We start from the raw sequence: 14,666 nt of genomic DNA on the forward strand, positions 1-14,666 counted from the left end.
GACAAACATATTCACAGTCTTCCTAGGAGTTTTTGTGGTCCCCCTGACCTTCACAGGTTGTAAGGTCAGATGAGTACCATATCCATGATCACCTTGTGCTCAGGTTCCTTCCTGGGGTCTTAGTAGGTCTCATTGCCTTTTCTAGACTTCAGAGCCATCCACAGTGTCTCCTTTTTACTTGGTTTTATGCAGTTTCCCCATAGGCTCAGTGCTATTCTCAGAGTATCAGTTGTGTTCAGTGTTTCTTCCAGCATCAGAGTGACACTGAATCTTCCCAATGGAAACATTGCGTTCAGGGCCTTTCAGCATTTATACTGAATCCCAGGGATTTTCCCTGTTTCTCTGTGAAGCTCATTTTCATTCCCAGCATCATAATGGTGCTCAGGATATTCTTGGTGTTTAATTGAGTGTTAGATCCTTCCCAAGTATCATAGTGAGGCCTGGCGCCTACCTTAATCTTTCAGTGGGTTTTAGGAGGCTTCTCAATATCTAGTAATGCTTAGATTTTTTTCTCAGAATTCGTGGAAAATATTGTCCTTCACTAGTGTCTCAATGGGGATTAGTTCCTTGCCTAGTGTGTCATTGAAACTCAGGGATATTCACATTGTCATAGTGTTGCTCAGGGCCTACCCACTCTGTTGTGGTACTCAGAGATATTCCATGTTTCTTAGTGTAAACTCAGGGCTTTCCCCAGAGTCTGAGTCTGGCTTAGTGTTCACTTCAATGGCTTACCAGACCTCAGAATATTTTTGAGGTCTCCGGTATGATTTGGTCTTATATTTTCCCCCAGTTTTTCTGTGAGAGTAAAAGCCTTTAGAAGCTTGTCAGTTGGGTTTCTGGCCTCCACCAACTCTAAATGTGTGTGTGGACCTTTCCCTGATTCCCCTTGTTCTTTGCTTTTCAACAATGAAACTGAAGGCTTCTCCATATTCTTTAGTGGGACTCATTACCTTCCACAGAGTATTGGTGGTTCTCAGGACTATCACCAGGATTTGGTTATGATTCAGTGTTGTCCATAGTTTTTCAGGGATACTCAAATGCTTTTCATAATTTTGTGTGATTTAAAGGCCTTCACAAATGTCTCTTGGCATTCAAGCCTTTACTGGTGTCTAATTGGTGTTCAGAGCTTTTCCCAGTGTATCACTGAAATTCAGGGCTTTCCCAGGTCATTAATAAGGCTTATGGCCTCTGGATCTGATTTAGTGAATAGCAGAGTCTTGTGTTGTGGCATGTTCTAGATATATCACTGGATGAGACTTAAAGGAAGACATGGACATTTATTCACTGGCTGGCCAAGGGCCACTGACCACATTGTTGCTGCACATCTCAACCCCTTGCAGAAAGTAGGATATCTCTTTTGTAGCCCAAACCTGCAATCTACCAGTAATTCAAAACCATAGCTATATAGTAGGTGGGTCAGAATGACCCAGTTCAGTGTACAGTGCACTTCCCATGAGAAATATCAACTAAAAGAGAGCATCTTACAACTGTATTTCTTGATAATACAATGTTTAAAAATAAGAAAAACATTTTTCAACTACTATGGCTTGCCAAACAGTGTGTGGTTGGCAGGAGGTGGTAGAGGCAGAGGTTTCTCATGGAACAAATCTTTCTTATATGAAATGGAGTCTAAGGTAGAATGGAGTTTGTTTAATCAAGGCACATGTAGTTTGGTCAATAATTTTCCAATTTTATCTAGAAACAATCAAACACTTGATTTATCTTCTGAATCCAGAAAGAGGTTGTAATTGCCAAACAAATATGATAATTTGACTGACAAAATATTATTTTAGCAGGTAGGATTTTATAAAACAGTCTGAGTAATAGAGAAAACATGAGTAACATGTTTTATTCTTATATTTAGAGGGTGGTTGAGGCCTCCTAGGGCTATTTGCTCTTTTCTTTTTTCTTTCTTTCTTCTTCTTCTTTTTAATTAATTAATTAATTTTTTAGGAGACTCCATTGTGCTGTTGACATAGTCTTCTGTCTGGAATGGGTTTTGGAAATTAGTGGTCTCTTTTGGTTTGTTCTCTCCAAGGAACTGATAAGCTTCAGGTTGAACATGTTGTAAAAACAAGTTGAAACAGGAGTAAGCTATTTTAGATAGAATGGAGGAAGGGCTCTGGAGTTCAAACATTTTAATCCTCCAGAGTTGGTCTCCCACTTTTTGGACCCACATCAGTTTCCATTTTTTTGTGATCTGACCCAATTACCTCTCTACACTAACTGAATTTTTTATTTTATTTCCCTATCTAATACTAGGGACTCCTTGCCGCTGTAAGAAAAAGGGGGAGGATCCCTCTTGTTGGTAAGGTTATAATGGGCATCATGGTAGTGGGACAAGCAGTTGGAGTCCCCTGTTAGAGATAGGGTGGGTCAAGATGTCCATGGTAAAAGTCTGATTTGGGAAGAACAGGTTGTAAAGTCATCTTGAGGTGGATGTGGGAAGCCACTCCTAAGCTATTTGGTGTCTTCACTTGGCCTTGAGCCAGGGAGATTTTGGTTTGGCATTGCAAGTCATTTTGTGGCTTCTCCCACTTCATGAATTATGCAGTGCAAGTGACTTCAGTCTTACCTTGGCTGAAAAGGCTGCTCTTGTAGCTTCAGAATTAGGTATGACCAACTGGACCTGGACAGCCCACCTTCTAACTTATTTGGCAGAAGAACATTGTATGGAAAATCTTTGAAGTTTCTCCAGACATAATAAAGCAAATTTGGACTCTCTATAGTGTGGAAGCTTGATTTGTAAGGCCAAAGAGCCATCCCACCCTGCTTTTCAAAATTACTTTCTGTGTAGTGTGGTTTTTCTGCTGCCTTCTTTTCTTGGCTGTATTTCCCAGCTAGACTGCTTGATGCAAAAGAAACCCCAAATTCCATCACCTGTGCAGGATGTTGTGGGGAGCCACTCCAAATGCATGCACCTTTAAGTCCTGATGCACCACAGGGATCTGAAAGATTACTGTAGTCTGGCATGGTAGTGCCATGGATCATGACTTGATCTTATTGTGGGCTGAATTGTAGAAAGTAAGTGAATTAGAAGAAAATCTGTGACATTATACTTTTAATATTTGGAAATATTTTGCCTTTAGAAAGAGAAAAAAATAATTTTTACAATTCTAGAGACTCTAAATAAATGTAAAGAATTATTAAGATGACTAATGGGATATGTTGTTAAGTTCAGTCCTCTCCCATGGGCAAAGCATTTCTGTGGACTTTTTTGAACTTTTTTTTTATGAATCTTTATATTGTAAAATATTAGGTAAAGTTTTTTGGGGCGCTTATGTACTAGAAGTCTGTGCTTAGAGAGAGAGAAAAAGGAAAGAAGAATTTGTGATGAGACTTGATACAAGGATTCTTTACCTGTAGTGAAGTAAATTTTATTTTTCTGTTGTTTTTGTGAATACTCAGTTTATGCTGAACCTCTTTGCTATATTCTTGACCTACCACATCAGAATCAAAAGACTTTAGCCACTGTTCAATAATGGGGTCTGTAACTAGACCCACCACCAGCAGTGTTTTAACCCTTAAACAATCTGACCCAGGTGCCAAATGCAGACTGCCTTAAGGTCTGATAGTAACACTGGCATCTGCTGTTAAAACACACATTTAAAATCCCACATGCTGCAGAAGAAAATACAAAAGACAGAAGAACAGCAGCTAAAAGCAAGCACAGGGAGCAGAGACAAGGCAAGGTGCTTCCCACCCTAGGATCCTCCCCAGCTGCAGAAAATACAAACAAATCAAATGGAATGCAAGTGGCTAGGGAAGCTCAGGGAGCCTTTGCCCCAGACAATGAGCAGCTGGTCCCTGCTGTTTCCATCACCAAGGTAACAACAGGAAGCCTGGAAGGCCCAAGCTGGTTTCCTGGTCCTGCCTCTTGTATTTTCCCGGCTTCCCATTGGTCCTTTCAGTCACTCAGACAGGACTTCTGGTCCCGCTTTCCAGCCACTAACCTGTACTTCCTGTTTCATCCCTGCTACCAGGAGCTGCACAGAGACTGCATTTTTAAAAATATCCATCTATAAAACTAAAAAAAAAGATCTTTTTAGACAAAATTTAATTCCCCAGGCTTCTACATTGCATCCCTGCGCCGAACTTTTTCAAAGTTTCTAAGGTAACTTACCAATTCTTTTCTTTATAGCTGTATTTTAAGAAAAATTGCAGAGATAATGTAACAATTATACAAAATACATAAGCTTCTTTATATTTTGCTTTTATTTTTGAAGGTTATGAAGAAGCATTTGCTTGTCTTAGGAACTAAAGCCGGCAATGTCCCTGTGATAATCAAAGAATCCTCATTCTCATACCTGAGTCTATAAATACAAGACATAAGTAAATGTATACAGAAGGATCTTAATATGTTACAGCAGAAATATAAAACAATGCACTACTAATCTAAGAAAAATTAAAATGTATCCAAATCCAACTACATGGTTGCATGAAGTTAATTCAATTATCAGTTATGCCCTTATTTTTAATACATATTTTTATAGGGATTTGGATAACCTATAGTTGTTAATTCATTAAATAATTAGCATATATGTCTAATTGATTAATTAGTATATATTTATCTAATTGGGTTTTTTTCCACAGAATACACATAATTAATATATTACTTAAACATGCATTTCTCTGATGCTCTGCCTTTTAGTTACAAGTATTTGAGATAAATGTATTTTACTATAAGTTTGCTTCCAGGAGATAATACAACTATCAAGTAATCTCTCTCAAATATTTGTACAAACTCTATATGGTAATAAACAAATATATTAATTATGTCTACAGAGATATACAAGTTTTAACTATATTTTCATTGAAATATTTCTTCATATCAATGTAAATAATTTGTTAGATTCTAAGTTTTTCAAATATTATTTCAAGGAAAAACCAGGAAGAATTCTAAAAGGAAAAGAAGATACTTCCACAGAGAGGAAGAACACATTGGAGGTCCTAAGAGGAAGAAATGAATTATCTTTGGGTAAAACAAGGTCTTTGTATTCTGGATTTAATGATAAAAAGTATTTTCCTAAAAAGGATAATCTATGTATCATTATGTAGACAGATGATATAGAAAGTTAAAACAATTGAAAAAGAGATTTATATGAACTGGACTGACTATAAAAGTTTGAACTAATTCAAGAGTATTTCAAGCTATTTTCTTGATTTTACTATGCTGAAGTGAGTAAGATTGTGTCCATGTTTTGACATAATAAAAACCTATTAAAATGTTAAATGTATTTCCTTTAAAGAAGGTTTTTATTGTGTAATGATTCTTGTTGTTACAGCAAGAATTAATTTTAGTAAATAAATTCACATTCTTTATTAAATACTAAATATATTAAACTAGTGACTTAGATTCCAAATTTGACAATTCTCCTTCAAGACTAAATTTGATTGATTCAAAGACCCTGCTGAAATTCACAAATTACTTTTTTTTTGCTGAATAGTTGTGAGATTTGGGAGAACATTGATGTTCTCCAAATTAAAGCCATACATTGGTTTAGAGCAATAAAGGTTGCAAACTTTGTTGGAAATTCATTGGTATTATATAAGTTCTTTGATTGGACCTGTTTTTTTATCAAAAAATGATAAGATGTACATATTACTCCCTACACTGGGAAGTAAGCTTAATCATATTTTCTCAAGACAATTAAGAGACACCTATTTAAAGGATAATATTCTGAGATATAGAGATATTTTGGACACTTCTCTCAAGAAGAGATTTAGGGCTTCCTATAATTTAAATTACTGATATTATGATTTATGCCAGAATTTTAAATAAAGAAAAAGAAAAAAATAGAACCCCAGAAGCGCACACTAGATCTTACAAGTATTTAAAAAAATTTTTCTTAAATTGTAATACTGAGAGTTTTATTGTTACTCAGCATGATTCAGTAAATTAAATCAGATTTCACAGGAGAGTTTAAACATCTCATCATGAAAATGACTGAAAAACCTGAAATAAAAAGGTAAATCTCCCAACTACAGAGTTTAGAGCCATGCAACTTCATAAGCTTATTATGCAAGTAAAAATTATGAAGAGATTTCTATAGACCCATTTCTCAGGTCACCTTTAATGTGCCTTGAAGTATGGACTGGAAAGTACACCCATGAACTAGATTACTTGTACTGACTGTAATGTTCAATTATTCCTAGATGTTGATACTATGGTAAAGAGGTTTTCTGGGAGTGTCTTTTGAGAAAAACACAGCATGTAGGAAACCTAAACCAGCCAATCATGCTGGTCCTTATAAGTTAAGACTATACTTACTTTTCTGGACAATTGTCAAAAATATTGTTAAAATATATATTTTTTCTCTGCAGGCCAGTTATTTACATAAGATAAACACCAACATATTATTCTCCTACTCATTCTACAATTGGAATTGACACTTTTCCTAAGTGTTTAGATTGCCACTGTGACACAAGATATCTAGAAATAATGGATATATTTTAGACTGGTCTCCCAGAATTGACAAAGCTGATTATGCAAGGATGCCATAACCCTTGGAAGTTTATTGGTAATAATCTAACCCTCCGTGAGTTGGCACCCAAAAGGATATTTTGATGTTTGACTTCTACCTTCAAAATATTTACATTACTGACAGACCTAAAAACCTCCTTAAATGTGAGAATTAACTGAAAGGATGATAAATATCCTGTAGCCTTTAAGAATACAACTATTATTATTGTATCACTAGTTATTGCCAGCTAATATTTCAGAGGTATAATATGCTGAAGTTAACATTCAGGCTTTGAAACAGGTGCATGTCAATTAACCAGACCTAGGCAAGCTCCTGATCTCATGATCCTTGAAGTGACTACATTAAATATCATTCCTTGCTTCTATAATTATAGTCTTTATGGCTATGTTTTAAACTTAGAATATGTGAATTTTCTTAAGATTTGATTAAATCACTTCCAAGATCCTTCATAGTCAGATAAGTTCTGATGGAAGAATTGGAACTAAGTTAAAATGCTCTAGAAGACAGTATACTGAATAATGCAAATGAGCCTTCTGCTCTATGGTTTGTGGATAGGCTTAAATGCCATGCCAATTAAATATATCTGTGTTACTATGGCCAAATGCAATGCTTCCCACTAAAAAAATTGAGAAAAGATTAAAAATCTTCTGATGAGTGTTTGTCAGAGTAATAATAATAACCTGGATCTTGCAAGTTGACTATATTATTGAAATGATATGTTTTCTACTAATTCCTTTTGTGTTTCAATAGTAGATTATGATGACCTTGGACCAAGAATCCAGTGACTAAAACATGTAATACCCCAATTGCCTATAAATATTAAGAAACAGGGAATTTGTGGGTAGCCACTCCAAATTCAGACATCTTTAGTCCTGATGAACCATGGGGGTCTGAAAGATCACTGTAGTGTGGGGCAGCAGTGCCATGACTGGTTCTCCATCTTTTCTCATGATTGGATAATAAGGTGTGGTCCTGGGAGTAGCCCTAGGAGTAGGTGGAACCCAGAAGAGTTGAGTGGGGAGCCACTCTGAATGATCTGCTCCTTCCATCCTGGAGGGGAGACAGTTTGACTGGCACTACATAACATAGTGACCTGGACATTGCCTGGGTCTTGGAAGTTAGAGGGCACATCATCAGACATAGGCATGTCACCCCGTGGCCCTTTGGGTCAAATTACATTCACCTAGCCTATGTAACTCTGCCACTCTGACCTTTTTTGAATGGAACTTCTAAGAATGAGGGTCCCCCAATAAAAGCCCACTTCTCAATATGCTCATTCTCTCTCATCAGCTTCTCTTGACTTTCTCTTGCTCTCCCATTTGGGGAGCCTGAGGCAGAGAGTGGAGAACCCATCCTGAAGCTTGATTAAAGGTAAATTATGTGTTCTTTTTCTTTGGTGTCCCTGGAAATTCAGATGACTGACCTTAAGTTCAGCTGCCCATGTGGGCAGCAGTTGAGCTACACTCACCTTTTCTCCTGTAATCCTATGCTTTGCCTCATTTGAATGGCTTCTTCACAATGAAAGGTTCAGTAAGTGCTCCTCTCTCTCTTTCCACAGACCCCAAGGTTGCAGGAGCCATCACAAAACCCAAAGAAAAAGGTATTTCTCTACCTCTATGTGGTTATTTTGTGCAGCCCAGTTCACCTGGAGTGACCTTGAGTATTTAGTCGTGAGACTGGACAGGGAATAGGTCTATGAAAGAAAGATAAAGACATGAGTGCTGATATGAGATTAATACAAGATAAATGTCTCATCATCTGGAACATGTCAATGAATATCACGAAGATGATAGAAATCAATAATCTCTCACCAGGAGGTGTCAGAGCTGAGAAGTTGTCCTTATAATAAAGCCTAAAAGGCCAGAGAGGACAAAGCTAAATTTAGTAATATAAACCTTTAACCTGGTCAGAGTTCTCAAGAATATAAACACAACATTTAGTTAAGCTACTTAATGCCACCTGATTTTTGTAAAATATCTTGTTATTGGAATGACCTCTGTTTTCATTTTAAGTGTATTTGTTAGGTATTCAAGATCAAGCTGGTCAAATGACCTTGTTCTTATCTATCATTGAGAGTCAGCTGAGTTCTCTTGGGGTCTCTGTTGGGGAACTAATGAGCAGCTGTTTAGCTCTGCTAATGCCATCTACCAGGATAAGTCAAGGCCTCACTGACCTTGTGGCTTCCCTTCGAAACATCAGGAATATCTCTCTTTTCCAATGCCTCTCCTTTTTCACAGTATGTGTACTGATTGGATTTCTTTTTTTAAGGTCCCAGTAATCCACCTGATTGGGAGGTCATGTGACCCAGAGTTGCAAAGCTCTTAGAGGAGTTCCCTTGTTCCTGGGTTCAAGCTGACTCAGAGGGCAAGAGCTAAGTATTGGGTTTCTTGCTCCCCACCCCATTTTTTAACCTTAATCTTTAAGCCTTGATCTTAAATATCCAGCAATCCAGTCTTAAAGTAAGAGTACTGGACTTTAACTTTAATGTTTATAACTTTATAGTCATCTTTACCCCTTTTATTTAATTGGGGTCTCTATTAGTATTGGAAATTGTCATTATATACTATCTGTCTATAGATGATGGCCTTATATTTCAAATTAATTTAGGTTGTTATCTTTGAAATTTTACTTTTGTAAAGCACTAATATATAGCAGTTAAAGTTTAAAAGGAAAATTTAAAGGAAATTAACAAGAGTAAAAACTCTTGAAATTAACAAGAGTAAAAAAAATTAGTTTGTACATATTCTTAAACCTTAGCTGAGTTATAGATTGTATCATATGTTTTTGACCACAGAAACTTTAAAATAAATATCAATCTTTTGAATAAAACATTAATTGAGATGAGTCTGGCCTAACTTATTGTGTTAGTTAACACAATATGACATTTTCTGAAATAAGGATTAAAGGAAGGCTAAGAGAGTTTTAACTTTCTTTTTGTGAAAAAAGTGGCAAAACATTTTTATGTTTCACAAGATTAATCTTTATGTAGATTAGTGCCTCATTATCTTTTAGAAATACATTTACATTTTTATCCTAGTGTAACAAGTAAACTAAGGTTTATATTTGGTTACAGAATATTAAATAATATAAATAAATCCCCCCCAAAATTTGTTATCCTTATATGTCTAAAATTACCATTAGAAACAACTTTAGTTTGGAGGCCACTAGCTTGATAAAGTGTTGTTTCAAACTTTTACTGTCAGGGTTGTGGCTCAGCAGTAGAATGCTCACCTAACATGTGTGAGGGAGGCCCTGGGTTTGACTCAGCATCACATATAAATAAAATAAACATAGAAAACAAAATTAAATGTTTTACTTTAAAGTCTTCTATACCTGAAATATATTAATATATTTAATATACAAAGAAGTGTAACAGAGTCATAATTACATAGATGTTTACATATTAATCAAGTTTAGCTTTTAAACAAAAATCTAGACTCTGTAATTTAGTGCAATGCTCTAAAATAACAATATAAACCCTGATTTTTAACACTAATTGCTGTAGATTGTAAAACACCAGACTCAATGTTAAGAGTAAATTAATACTTGAAGAAATCCTTGACATTTCAACAAATATATTAAACTTTGGTTTATATGAATACATTAATATTTGACTTCACAGAAAAACCTTGAATAGATTTTACTAATTGTGTTACTTATAACCAACTTTTTTTAAAAGAGAGAGAGAGAGAGAGAGAGAGAGAGAGAGAGAGAGAATTTTTTAATATTTATTTTTAGTTTTTGGCAGATACAACATCTTTGTATGTGGTGCTGAGGATGGAACCCGGGCCGCATGCATGCCAGGCGAGCGCACCATTGCTTGAGCCACATCCCAGCCCCACTTATAACCAACTTAATCACACACAAACCTTTTAAAATTTACCTTCCATTTATATAGACATTTTTATCACTTAATTATATTCCTTTTTTTTTAAATTTAGATATATTACAACTTTACTTCATAAAGAGTCTCTTACCCAGTGGAAGATCCTAGCTTAGCATCTGGATGACCATCTTAAGCATCAGCTGCCATCTTAAGAAAAAGGTTTGGTTTCCCACCCAATGTAACTGACAATTATTTTGTTATTCAGCCAACATTATCCTTTTTACTCTAATAATGTCAAAATTAATGAAGAACATGGACACCTTATTCTTGTTTCATAGCCAGTATATAAGCTTCCAACACCAGAAGGGCCATGGCTGCAAGGGCCCATAAGCAAGGTGGCCAGCCTTGAGCTACATACAGAGTCCACCTGATTAGATAGATAGGCCACTGGACATTCCATGTTCCCAGCATTTGAGTCAGGACCCCTACAGCTATTCCATACCATTCATGGACATACAGGAAGAAGGCTTTGTGAGGTCAGGGAGTCCTAATCCAGGTGCATTGGTGAGTGCTTCTTTAGTGTCCTCAAAGACCTTTTGTTTTGTAGGCTCCTTAAATAGCAGATCCTGTTCTCACCCCTTTTGGGCCTTCACAGGGGGTTTTACCATAACTGAAAAGTTGGGGATCTATACACAGCAGAATTAAGCGGCACCAAAGATCTCTGATTTGACAGCAGGTTGAAGGGACAGGAATTAAGCAGGTGACCTGTTTCCTCTTGTATCCCAGTTTCTACTGTCCCTGAGTTATACAGAAACCAAGGTACTTTACTTTTCTTGACAGATCTGGGTTTTCTTTTTCGAAACTTTGTAACCAGCCTTACATAGGAGAGTGAGTAGCAGCTGTGTTCCTCTTTTGCCATCTTCTCTGGTTGCTCCAGCCAGGAACAGATCATCTACATATTGGAACAATATGCATCCACATTGTTTTCCAGGAAAGGCTTTTAAGTCAGAGGCCAACACTATCCCAAAGAGGGTTAATGAGTTTTGAATCCTTGTGGCAACCTAGTCCAGTTCAATTGGCCCTTGTTCCCATGGGAGTCTCCTTATTAGAAGGCAAAGGGTGGCTGACTCTGCGGTACAAGTTGCGTGCAGAAAAAGGCATCTTTAAGGTCCAGACATGTAAAATAGCCCGCCTCAGATGGGGGCAGACTTAGGAGATTATGTGGATCAGGGACCATAGGATATAAGGTGACTGTGGCTTGATTTTCTGCATGTAAACCTTGGACTGGCCAATAATTATCAGTTTCTGGTTTCTGGAAAGGCATAAGAGGTGTATTTCATGGGGATTGGTTAGTTCTGAGAATTCCACATTGTAAAAGTGTGATCAAATATTTTTGAATTCCAAGTTATGCCTTTTAAGGAATATGATGTCATCTCAGGTGTACTGGTATGGCTTCAGGTTCACATTTCATCACCACTGGGAGAAAGTTTTTGGCTAGTCCAGGTGGGTTGGCCTCTGTCCATTCTCCTTGTATAAGGAAAGGGATATGTGGTTCCTGTTGTGCTGTTTCTACTAGGCTGAAGAGATGCCACTTCTTTTTCCAGGGAATTGTGAGGGTTAAAATACTTGCTTCAGGTTTTCCCAATGATAACAATGACTGGCCTTTTGCATCAATAGTTTTCTGGGCTTGGAGATTTCCTACCAGGTCTCAATCTATCAATTGATCTGAAAAATATGGCATGTATAGGAACTGATGAACTACTTCATGGCCTGCTAAATTTCAATGCTGTGGTAACAGGAAAGGATGATGAGCTTTGTTTCCTGGGCCTCCCACAATTGTGGTCTCTTTCCTTGAAAGTGGTTCCAGGTTGGATCATAACTAAATGGTGAGCTCCAGCATTCACCATAAAGTCCATAGGTTTTTCCCCTGTAAGCATTTGAACCATAGGCTTCTGAGGGCCCAAAAGGATAAAGCCCAGTCAATCCTAGTCCTCATCATAATTTTCCATGGCTTCCAGTCCCACAAAAAATTTCTCATGGGCATTATAGGGGTATCTGTGGCATTGAGCATCAAGGGGGACACATTTGTAGGACTGGTATCAACCTTGAATGACTTGGCCTCTCTTATCCTGGTAAGGAATAGCAGGAAGTCAGTGGGCTTTCTTCAATTTGGGGCATTTATTTTTCCAGTGGCCCTCTAGATGGCAGGGGACTTAGTCTCAGTGTAGTCTCAGGGTGAGGTGGTTGGTGGAGACCATCCTTGTGCCCTGCATCTGGTCTTATTTGGGTATTTGTTTTGGCTTTGTCCTGGTGGGAAACCCTTTGGGTGACTTCTGGGTTTATAGTAAGGGCAGGTGCAAGGAGAAACCATCTTCATCATCTTTCAGTCTGCTTCTTGCTGGGTCCCTTGGTCTTGATTGACAAACACTGTGGTGGCCACTTCAAACAGCTCACTGGGAATCTTCCCAGCAAAACCCTCTAGTGTTTTGTAATTTGGGTGACTGTCACTGTGTGCCTTCCCACAAAGCTTGCATTGACCACCTGCTGGTTGTCTGGTGCCTCTGGATCAAAGGGAGTGAAGAGTCAGAGGCTTCACACAGTTGTTCATAGAACTGGCTGGGGCTTTCATCAGGATTTTGGAATATCTCTGATATCTTGTTCATGTTTAGGGCTCTCCATCTCCTTCTTTTAGGTCTCCTATGAGGGCTTCTTGAAATCTCTTTTTCTTTTGGAGGTCTTCATTTTTGCTGTGGTTCCACCCTGAGTCTGTGTTGGGAAACTGGGCCTGGGCCTGGGCTTTGATGTTGCCTTGTGCATCTGGGGTATGTTCTTCTAGCCATTTTAAAGTGCTCAGGTCACCCATTTGCTCTCATCTGAATTGATAGAATAAGATGTAGCTGGCAGCAGTTCCCCCAGTGTTTTAATCAGCTATTTTGCTGCTGTGACTAAAGGATCTGACCAGAACAATTTTAAAGGAGGAAAAGTTTATTTTAGGGCTCACAGTTTCAGATGTCTTAGCCCATAGAAGGCAGAGTTCATTCCTTGGGGCTCCAGTTGAGGAAGGATGTCATGGTAGAAGAATGGTAGAGAGAAACAGCTCACATATTGATCAGAAAGGAGAGAGAGAGAGAGAGAGAGAGAGAGAGAGAGAGAGAGAGAGAGAGAGAGATTGATTCCACTTACCTAATACAAATATATATCTAAAGCCACACCTCAATTTCCACCTTCTCCAGCCACACCCTACCACTTTAGATTTAACTCATTTAATCCATATTAGGGGATTAAATGATTAATTGTGTCAGTGCTTTTACAACCCAATTATTTCTCCTCTGATCCTACTGCATTGTCTAAAATGTGAGCTTTGGAGGAATACCTCATATTCAAACCTTAACAAACAAGTAGGTTAGTGGGTCTAGATAACAGATTGCTTCATATGATTCATGGTCTGAGATTTCTGTGTGTAGGAGGTAGTATGATTTTTCCAATTTCAGATACCATTGGAGGCAAAAGCCTGATACTTGGAAACACATTGGGCCCCTCAGAAGATTTCTTCCTGGTCAACATAGGCAGGTCCTCTAGTCTATTACAAGGGCATTTGGAGAGCTCACAGCTGGGATGTGGCTCTGGTCTTAGAATGGGTTTCCATCTTGGTCTTGCAAGTTGGAGGAGGAATCTTTGGCCTTTGGGAGGCCTCTGGCCTGAGCACCTCATAGGGGAAGGAGTATCTGGTTTTGAAGAGCCATAATCAGCTGTTTCTTGGGATTAGGGGGCTGAGGGGACTGCCCATTGTCTCAGTGGTCTTGGAAATGTTGGATACAGTGGCATGTAAGGTGGTGGGCTTTCTTCTGCCTCACCAGGTAAAACTGGTTCTTTTTCTGTCTTTTCTGTGTCGTATTTTCTCTGCTTAGTTGCCTTTTTTGGGTCTTAGATGCTGCTACAATCTGAGCTAACCTCAATTTGGATTGTACATCTAGACAGGCTCTCAACCAATGGGGTGTTTCTAGACTATACCTTGCGAGCAATCATGGAAACTATTCTGGGTGTCCAGGGGTTCCAGCAACTATTAAAAAAACCTCAGCATAATACTTGCAATTAAAGATCCTTCTGGTGGCCAGCACACACCAAAGCGTGGCCATTCTAATTCACAGAGAGAACACAAGTTTGCTGAGTGAATTTCTGAATGTAAACTTGCAGTCTTCCCCTTGGCCCATCAGCTGGTAAATCTGGAGTGCCAGGTGTGAATAAATGTTTTATCTCCTGCTTTAGATACACCAGTGATTTATTTCAATCTCACTATAACAATGGTCAGAGCAAGATTTCAAAACCCCCAAATTACACAAACAAAAAGGGAGTCA

The 14,666-nt window shown here is 38.0% G+C and overlaps 1 protein-coding gene across 1 annotated transcript in view; it reads left to right on the forward strand.

Annotated features, from left to right (window-relative positions):
• LOC144376939 (uncharacterized) overlaps positions 1–14,666 on the forward strand; it is a 255,997-nt gene that overhangs the window by 174,347 nt on the left and 66,984 nt on the right. The window contains exons 15-19 of the mRNA XM_078045358.1: positions 1–4,114; positions 4,882–4,978; positions 7,776–7,856; positions 8,044–8,085; positions 8,754–10,530. The exon at positions 1–4,114 is cut by the window's left edge and continues 25,878 nt beyond it. The gene's annotated coding sequence lies outside the window, so the exon portion shown is untranslated. The remainder of the gene's footprint in view (positions 4,115–4,881; positions 4,979–7,775; positions 7,857–8,043; positions 8,086–8,753; positions 10,531–14,666) is intronic.

This window comes from Ictidomys tridecemlineatus, chromosome 4, assembly GCF_052094955.1.
Source record: "Ictidomys tridecemlineatus isolate mIctTri1 chromosome 4, mIctTri1.hap1, whole genome shotgun sequence".
NCBI lineage: Eukaryota > Metazoa > Chordata > Mammalia > Rodentia > Sciuridae > Ictidomys > Ictidomys tridecemlineatus.